We start from the raw sequence: 8,439 nt of genomic DNA on the forward strand, positions 1-8,439 counted from the left end.
CAGCCCCCCTGGGGAGGACGGAGGGGACTCCCGAGCACCCGGGACCTGCTGGGCACCCAGGAGCAGAGGGGTCCCCGTCCCACCCATGGCCCCAGCCTGGCTGGATTTTTTTGGGGTGGTTTTGGGGGGCTGTGGTGGGAACATCCCCAATTCTCCCACTGGGTGCCCAGTGGGGGCTGCGTCTCTGCAGGAGGCACATCACTGCGAGGGGACAACGTGACACGGGTGGGGACGTGTTTGCAAAGGGACACGGCTGCTGGGAGGTGGCAGCACGGCAGGGGACGAGGCTGGTGAGAAAGGCAGAGAGAAAAGCAAAGAGCGGCTGTCCTTCCTGGGTGACCAACGGGGCTGGGGACACGGACGGGGACAGGCGGAGCTGCCACCTCTCCCCGGGGTGGCCACCGCGGCCCCCAGCCGGCGCAGGGGGGCCGGGAGCGCGTTCCTCGCGCTGTGTCCCGCATTCTTGGCATTATTCTCCTTTTTTTCTCCTCCTCCTCCACCCCGGGACGCGCTCTCAAACCTCTCCATTTATGGCCAGGAGGTTAGGTCAACAGGGAGGCTGAGGGGACACCCCGGGGAGACGGACACGGGGGTCCCGCCTGGGTGACACGGCCGCCCCAAGGGGGGGTCACAGCGGGGCAGGATGGGGACACCTGGGCATTGCCCCCCGGGACCCCCGCCACCGCTCTGAGGGGCGGTGAGCGGGGTGACCCCGGGGATGCTGGGGGTACCCGGGGTTTCTGGGCAGAAATCAGCCCCCCCGGGGCGGGCAGAGCCCCCCCATCCTCTTTTTCCCTTTAATTATAAGCTCAGGTTCGGGGCGAGGCTGCAGGGGAAGGCTGGCGGTGTCCTTGGGCCACCGAGGAGTCACCGGGGCAGGGTGAGATGACTCCGAAGCGGCTCCGGATGACGAAACCACCCTGATTCATTCAAATCACTGATATTTAAAAAACAAATAAATAATTAAAGAAGTGACTCAGCCGGTGGTACCCTGCCATCGGGCGGTGATGGGGTGGGTTGCTCAGGGTTAGGTTTTCAGGGTGGGTTTTCCTCCCCGCGCCCCGGTCTCTAATGACACCTTGGGGTGTTGCTGGAGGGAACGGGCTGGGTTTGGGGCACCCAAGGGACCGCGGTGCCGGGACAGCCCTGCAGGTACCCTGCGCAGGCACAGCTGGCAGCCGGGGTGATTAAATCCACGGGACAAGCCAGGATGCTTAAAGGGGGGCACACACAAGCCCCCCATCCCCAGGATGTGCTGGGTGGGAAAGAACCCCATTAACAAGGGCGAGGTGGACGAGCTCAGCATGTCCTTTGGTGTCAAAACCAGCCCTGCAGCCTCCGTTGCACCCCAAAGCTGCCGATGCCCAAACCCCATCCCCACGGAGCCGGGGAGGGGGGGGGACACCCCAAAATTTGGCCCCGTGCCCCGCGGGGACCGGCTCGTCCCCCCGCAGCTGACTCAGCCGGATGGGATTCCCACAGTTTCCGTCAGGTGCTGCCCGGAGTAAATGGGGAAGAGGTTTCACAAGCCTCGGTAATTAATGCTAATTACAGAGCAGCAACATGGGAATCGTTCCTTTTCCCCCGGTGCCCTTCCAAAAATGGCTCTGTGCAGGTGTGGCACCGTCCTTCGCCTGTCATTAGGCGCTGCCGCGCCGCAGGGAAGGTGAAGCCTTCGGAGGCCGGGGCTGTGGGAACGGCGTGGTGGGGACGGGTCCCCGAGGTCCCCAAGGTCCCCGAGGGCACCCGGCTGCTGGCTTTGGCCAGAGGCAGGGCTCACGCAACCCCGGGGCAGGGAAACCCACGGGGAAAAATGGTTTTCTCCTCGTCATCCCCCCCCCCAAAAAATGTGCGATATCAGAAATAAGGGGTGGTGGAGCAGGGCTGGCAGAGCCGAGCTCCAAACCCAGCTGTGATGGGATGGAGAAAACCTGTCCTGCCCCAAAATGTGCTGTGCATCCCCAGCAGCTGGAGAAAACCTCCCCATGCCCTCATCCCCCTGCAGAACAGCCCTCGGAGGAGACAGCAGGGCGAGGAGGAGAGGAGGGGACTGCGCTGTCCCCCGCGGCCACGGGGACCCCGGGTGGCAGTCCTGGGCCGAGCGCTCAGCCACGGGGATGGAGGTGAGGAAAACCTCCACAAATGGGTTGTATTCATCCTCAGGCCCTGTCCCCGTGGGATTTTCTGCAGGCCTGGACAAGGGGAAGCGGCTGGGAGGTGAGCCGGTGGCACCGCACAGCAGCGGCTGGCATCGCCCTTAGGGGTGGCGGTCACCACCCCGGGTGAGAAACCCTCCTGGCCAGGTGGCAAAGCACTGGGAGCTGCTGGGACCACGCTGCTGGCCCTCACGGCCCCGTCGTGTTGTTTAAAATTGGGTTTAGGGCAAAGGGATGGGGGTGTCTGTCCTCTGGGTTGGTTGCGCCCTGTTTGAGCGCAGGGGGAGGTGAAGGGGACGGTGACGGCGCTTCCCCGGCTGGTGGAGGACACCCGGGCTGGAAACACCTCTTATTCCTTAGGGATGGAAACGGTTTCAAAAGAAACAGAGTTCACAGGAGAGGACATCTGACGGGGATAAAATCCACCCCGAGCCACTTTCTGGGTGGTTTTCCTCCTTCTCCAGCAGGAAAGGCTCCCACGGCCGCGGGTGCTGCCGTCCCCAGACGGGGTGGGGAGCGGGGCCGGCGAGCCGGGAACCGGCCCTACCCGCAGCAAACCCAGCCCCAACGGGGCCCGCAGGGAGGCAGCCGCCTGCGTGGGTTTGGAATAACCATGACTTTGCTGAGATTTATTTATTTTTATTTTATTTTTTGATGTGTCCGAGCATCGCCCTCCGCTTTCGCATCTCTCCCCTTGCGGCATCGGGGGGCCGCTGCCCATCCCCTGGGTAGGCGGGAGGACTTCTCACGCTGCTCCATCCCGTTGAGGCTGGAGAGGAGGAGGGTGAAACCCCAGCGGGTGCCAATCCCCCCGGGGACGGCTGCTTTAATGACACGTCGCCGCTAACGAGCCTGCTGGCAGGGCGCTCACGGAGGGACCTCGCTGCAGAGAGCCGGGTGCGATCTGAGTCGGTGCAGGAAAAGTGTTGGAAACCCCAAAAGAGGCGGGGGACGGCCGATAAATGGCTGGGGATGGCCGATAAATGGCTGGGTCTGGTGATTCCCGGGTGCTGGCTGGGTCGGCGTCGCCTGTGTTTGGTGGCCGGAGCAAGCTGCAGGAGCTGCCTGGTGATGGATGGGTGGAAATTTGAGGTGTCCTCCAAGGCAGCTCCCCCCCTGCCCACCTCTGCTGGCAAACCTAAAGGCCAGCACCCACCCAGGCACGCCGGTGGCTCCCCTTTATGGGCGGCTGGACTCAGGGGGACACCTCCGAACCCCCCGGGGATAAGCCAGCATCACCAGCACCGTGCCACAGCACCACGCAGCGGGGGGGGGGGGCTCCTCTCCTGCCCTGCCCCTCGCTCTGGGGGTCCTGCAGGGGTGCACGGGGCAGGGACCCCAGGAGACCCCGTCCCCGTGTGCCTGGGGCGCAGGGAGGATGCCGGGCACAAACACAAGGGCGAGGGGAAGGAGAGCATCCAGGTGTGTTGTCGGCACACGGACGGCCGACGGGGAGGAGGAGCAGGAGGAAGGCAGGACGTTGTTCGCCGCCGACAAGGCCCTGGCTGCTCTTTGGTTTCCTGTTTCCGCTGCTTCTTCCCCCGGCCAGGCCCATTGGTTACGCTGCAGCCAGGTTTTGCCATTTAAGGCTGATTTCCCCGGGCCGCCGGCGGCGCGAGAGCGGCCGGCTCGGTGCGTCCAGCGGCCCCTCGGCGGTCACCGAAACGCACACCCAGGGATGTTTCCTCCTATTTTATTTTATTTTATTTTATTTTATTTTATTTTATTTTATTTTATTTTATTTTATTTTATTTTTTTTATTTTATATTTTATTTTTATTTCATTTCATTTTTATTTTTGCAGAGCGCAAAGCCGCAGGAGGAGGTCTGGGTTTGGCTGCGGGGCGATGCCCCGTGTTCGGTGACCCAGCTGGGCAGGAGAAAACCTGGCACGGGTCCGGGCAGGGCACCACGGTGCTTGGGGACCCTGGTCGAGGTGTCACCCTCCTCCCTGTCCCCCCAGCACCCTTCGATGTGGCTGCCCCGAGGCTTCCTCATTCCCAGCACCACGGCTGGCTGCTGCCGCTTCCTCTTCTTGCTCGTCCCTCTCGGCCAAACAAGCCCAGGGCTGGCAGGGAAACCCGATGTGCAAAACGATGGCACACGTGGGTCCTGGCACAGCTGGACGGGACGGGGTGAGCACGGTGGTGTCCGCTCCCATCCCAGGAAAAATCCCGCAGAGCCGGCGAAGAGCCGGCTGCGCACGGGGGAGTGACAACGAGCGCACGGCAGCCACGGCTGGTGTTTAACTTTCTCTCCAGATCTTATCTGCTGCCGGCAGGAATGCGTGAAACCAGCCAAAGCACACTCGGCAATATCGTCTGGAGGGAGAGGTGGAAATTTCTGGGGCAAGGGGCTGAGAGGGCAACGAAATGCAGCGGGGACGGGTGCCCGCACCGGCGGGCTTTGCGACAGGCGGTCTCCAAACTCCGGGTGCTGGGGGGCACCCAGGGTACAGGCAGGGTGCCGGCCCACCCCACCACACATCCGTGCTCGCTGCACCTTGGTTTCCAGCACCGAAAACAAAGGCAGGGCTCTCCCCCTGCCTCCACGGGTCAGCCCTGGATGGAGGGTGCCCTTTGCGTGTTGCCGTCAGCAAAGCCCAGCGGAGATCGAAGCGAATTTCGCGGCGCTCGGCCAGCCCCATCCCCACTTCATTTCCCAGGTACGGCGCTGGCAGCGAGCCCTCCAGCCGCCTCCTCACCTTTATTGCCAGCGAGTAGGAAAAATCGATCTCCAAAGTAATTAAGAAGGAGCCGAACAGCCCCCGGGCGGCACGGCACGGTGCGCGCAACCTGTGCCGGAGCAGGGTGGCGAAGCCCCGGAGCATCCCTAGGAAAAGCCCCCCCAAGGCTGCACCAGGGTGGGTTTGGCCCCCCCAACCCCCCCGTGAGCGCTGTCAGAGGGCTGACACTTGCAGAGAAAGCCCGGCGAGCGTCAGCTCTTTCTCTTCCCCTTCTGTTTTTAGCTGGAGGAAATACCCCCGGCACCGGGGGGTCCGCGGGGGGCTCTGCCAAGCGCAGGGCTGGGCTCGGCCCCGTCCCATTGCCGGGGGACAGCAAACCCCAGGGGGGCAGGGGGCGGCTGAGCGGGCTCTGGGCGTGCTGCTGCGATCGTGCCAGGCTGGGGAACGGCCTTGGGAGGAAACAGATCCGACACCGGGGCCGGCTCCCGCTGCCAAGGTCAAGCGAAGCAGCAGGGCTCGGCGGGGGGAAGGCGGCTTTGCTCCCGTGCCCTCATCAACACCCGCAGCCAAATCCCCCGCGGGTGGAAAATGGTGGATTTCTGCCGTTTTTCCAGCACGATGTAAAATAATATTTCGCCTGGGGCGGGGGAGATGCTGGGTGTGAGGACAGTGAGGGGGGATGCAGCGGGCTGGGGGCACGGGCGCCGGGTGCGTGGAGCTCCGCAAGGGGAAGGGCGTTCAGCCCTGCTGCAGGAGGGGCTGAGAAATCGCAGGGAGCTCCCAGGAGATCAATAGGAAGGAGCCAGAACCTCGGGGATTGATGTAGGAGAGCGCAGAGCGAGGCTTGGAGGAGGAGAGGGAGATGAGAGAGCGCCGGGGCCGCGATGCAGTAAGGAGGATGCTGGCGGCCGCGCCCCCAGCGGAGAGGTTTTACACCAAATCTGTGCCCAGAAAGGGGGGGCTGGGGGCTGCGGGGTTCAGGTGGAGCCGGGCACAGCCCCGGGCTTCGTGCTGGGCTTTCACCTCCTGCCAATTCCCGCTGGAGCCGACGTGGCAAGGGCTGAACCGAAAAAGAGGAAGGGGCCGGGATGGCGCCCGCGCAGCAGGGGATGTGGCCGGCACCTTTCCCTCTTCCCCTCGGGGAGTGGGAAGGGAGGGGAGGCTCCCAGAAACATCCCCGAGTTGGGGGCGATGCGAGGCAGCCCGGCTGGCCCCCAAATCTCCACCTCTGTCACACCAACATGACGGCGCGGGGCGCTGGGCTGCTGTGCCGGGGGGGGCTGGAAGAGGAGAGTGGGAAGGAGAGCTTGTGTCCTGACCCCAGGGCGCAGAAATCGGAGCAAAACACGACGAGGGGGAGGCTGGAGGCCGCCTGGCCGTGTCCTGGCCTCCTCCTCCTCCTCCTCTCCTCTGCATGCTTTTGTCCGAGCCCAAGGTCAGGCAGGGAGAAGCGAAGCACAACAGGGGCACGGGGGGGCCGCGGCCGGCTCCGGGCTGCCTGCAGGGTGCTGGCCGCCAGCATCCCCGGGAACCTCCCGACCCCATGGCTCTGGGGATGGGGGGTGCTCCCCCAGCCGTGCCCGGTTCCCCTTTTTCTCTCCTCTTGGTTCTTGCGATGGCCCCGGGAGGGCCCTGGCTCGGTCACATCGTGCTGGGCACCGTGGGCCACATCCTGCCCGCCCCAGAGCCGTGCACGCAGCGGGGCCGGCTCTGTGTAATCAAGGGAGCGCTAATTGCCCCGCGATTCCCCTCCCTGCCTCCCATCCAGTGATGGCCTCCCATCCCCTGGCGGCCTCCCGGTGACGCTCCCGGTCCCAAACCCGTGGTTTTTGTGGGACCTTTTCCTGCCGGGGCCGCCCGCAGACCCCTTATCAGCGGGTGCCACGCACCGTCAGCGCCGCCCGTGCCTCGTGGCTCCCCTTCTTTGACGTGCAATCTTCTAATTAATAACCAGCCCTTTGAAAGCGGAGCGCAAACATTAATTAATTCCCCGCCAGGTAGGTAATTAACAGCGATGACTCCCATTTTACTGCCGAGATCCGGCACCGTGCGCCCGCGGGTCCGCTCCGCACCACCGGGGGTGGCACCGGGTGCTGGGTGTCCCCGCGGCCACCTCCGGCTGGGGGGGACGAGGGTTCCAGGAGGCTCAGAGGCCAGCTCCGGCCTCCACTTGGGAGGATTTTCCAGGGGTCCTCATCCTCCGCACCCCAGCCTCGCAGCACCCCTGCAACAAAGGTCCCGCTGCAAAAAGCCCCCTGCGATGCCCGCCGAGGGGTGCTGTGAAAAACGGGCGTTTTTAGCCTTTTTCTTTCATTTTTCCAGGCATTTTTTGTTTGGCCATTCATTTTTCTCCCCCACCAATTCCGTTCCCAACCCGCCGAGAGCGGGCACTGGAAGTCCCCACGCTGACGTCTGCGTGCTCCGAGCCGGCAACAGCTTGCGGGCGGCCGCTGCGCCTTTACTTACGGGCCTCCCTAATTAACTTAATTAACCAGCCCGTGCTCCTGCAGCACTCCGGAGCAGCGAGGCCCCGTGCAGCTGCCGCCGGCCGCTCTGTGGGCGCTGCCCTCGCTGCGATCCCCAGCCGTGGAAAATGGGAAAGGTGTGAAAATCACCCAAATTCAGCCAAATTCTTGCTCTCATGGTGCGCGGGGCAGGGCCCCTGCTTGACCAGCGCCTCGCTGGGCTCCGTTCCTGTTTCCTAGTGCCTGTGGCTGGTAATGGGCTGGGGGGGCACCGGGCAACTTGCACTGGGCACCGTGCACCCGGGGCACGATGCACCGTGCGTCACGCAGCAGGTACAGCACACCATGCACCGGGCACTGTGCAGCAGGCAGTGGGCAGCACGCGGCATGCACCGAGCAGCATGCAGCGTGCAGTGGTCAGCATGCAGTGAGCACCACGCACAGGGCGCCGTGCACCGTGCAGTGGTCAGCATTCACCGAGCACCGTGCACTGAGCACCGTGCACTGGTCAGCGAGCACTCAGCACCATGCACCATGCGGTGGTCAGCATGTACGGAGCACCATAGACGGGACACCGTGCACCGAGCACCATGCAGTGGTCGGCATGCACCGAGCACCATGCGCTGAGCACTGTGCAGTGGTCAGCATGCACCGAGCACCGTGTAGTGAGCGCCATGCACTGAGCACCATGCACTGAGCACCGAGCACCGAGCACTGAGCACCGAGCACTGAGCACTGAGCACCGTGCACTGAGCACAGAGCACTGAGCACAGAGCACCATGCACTGAGCACCGAGCACTGAGCACCATGCACTGAGCACTGTGCACTGATCCCCGAGCACTGAGCACAGAGCACCATGCACTGAGCACCAAGCACCGTGCACTGAGCACCGTGCACTGAGCACCATGCACTGAGCACCGAGCACTGATCCCCGAGCACCGAGCACTGAGCACCGAGCACTGAGCACCGAGCACTGAGCACCATGCACTGAGCCCCGAGCACTGAGCCCCGAGCACTGTGCACTGAGCCCCGAGCCCCGAGCACCGTGCACCGAGCCCCGGCCGCTCCCCATTTCTGCACTCAAAAAGCACAACGGGGGGAGGGGACCGTGCATCCCCCCCCCCCCAAACAAA

This window comes from Oxyura jamaicensis, chromosome 14 (assembly GCF_011077185.1).
Source record: "Oxyura jamaicensis isolate SHBP4307 breed ruddy duck chromosome 14, BPBGC_Ojam_1.0, whole genome shotgun sequence".
In the NCBI taxonomy this organism is placed as follows: Eukaryota; Metazoa; Chordata; class Aves; order Anseriformes; family Anatidae; genus Oxyura; species Oxyura jamaicensis.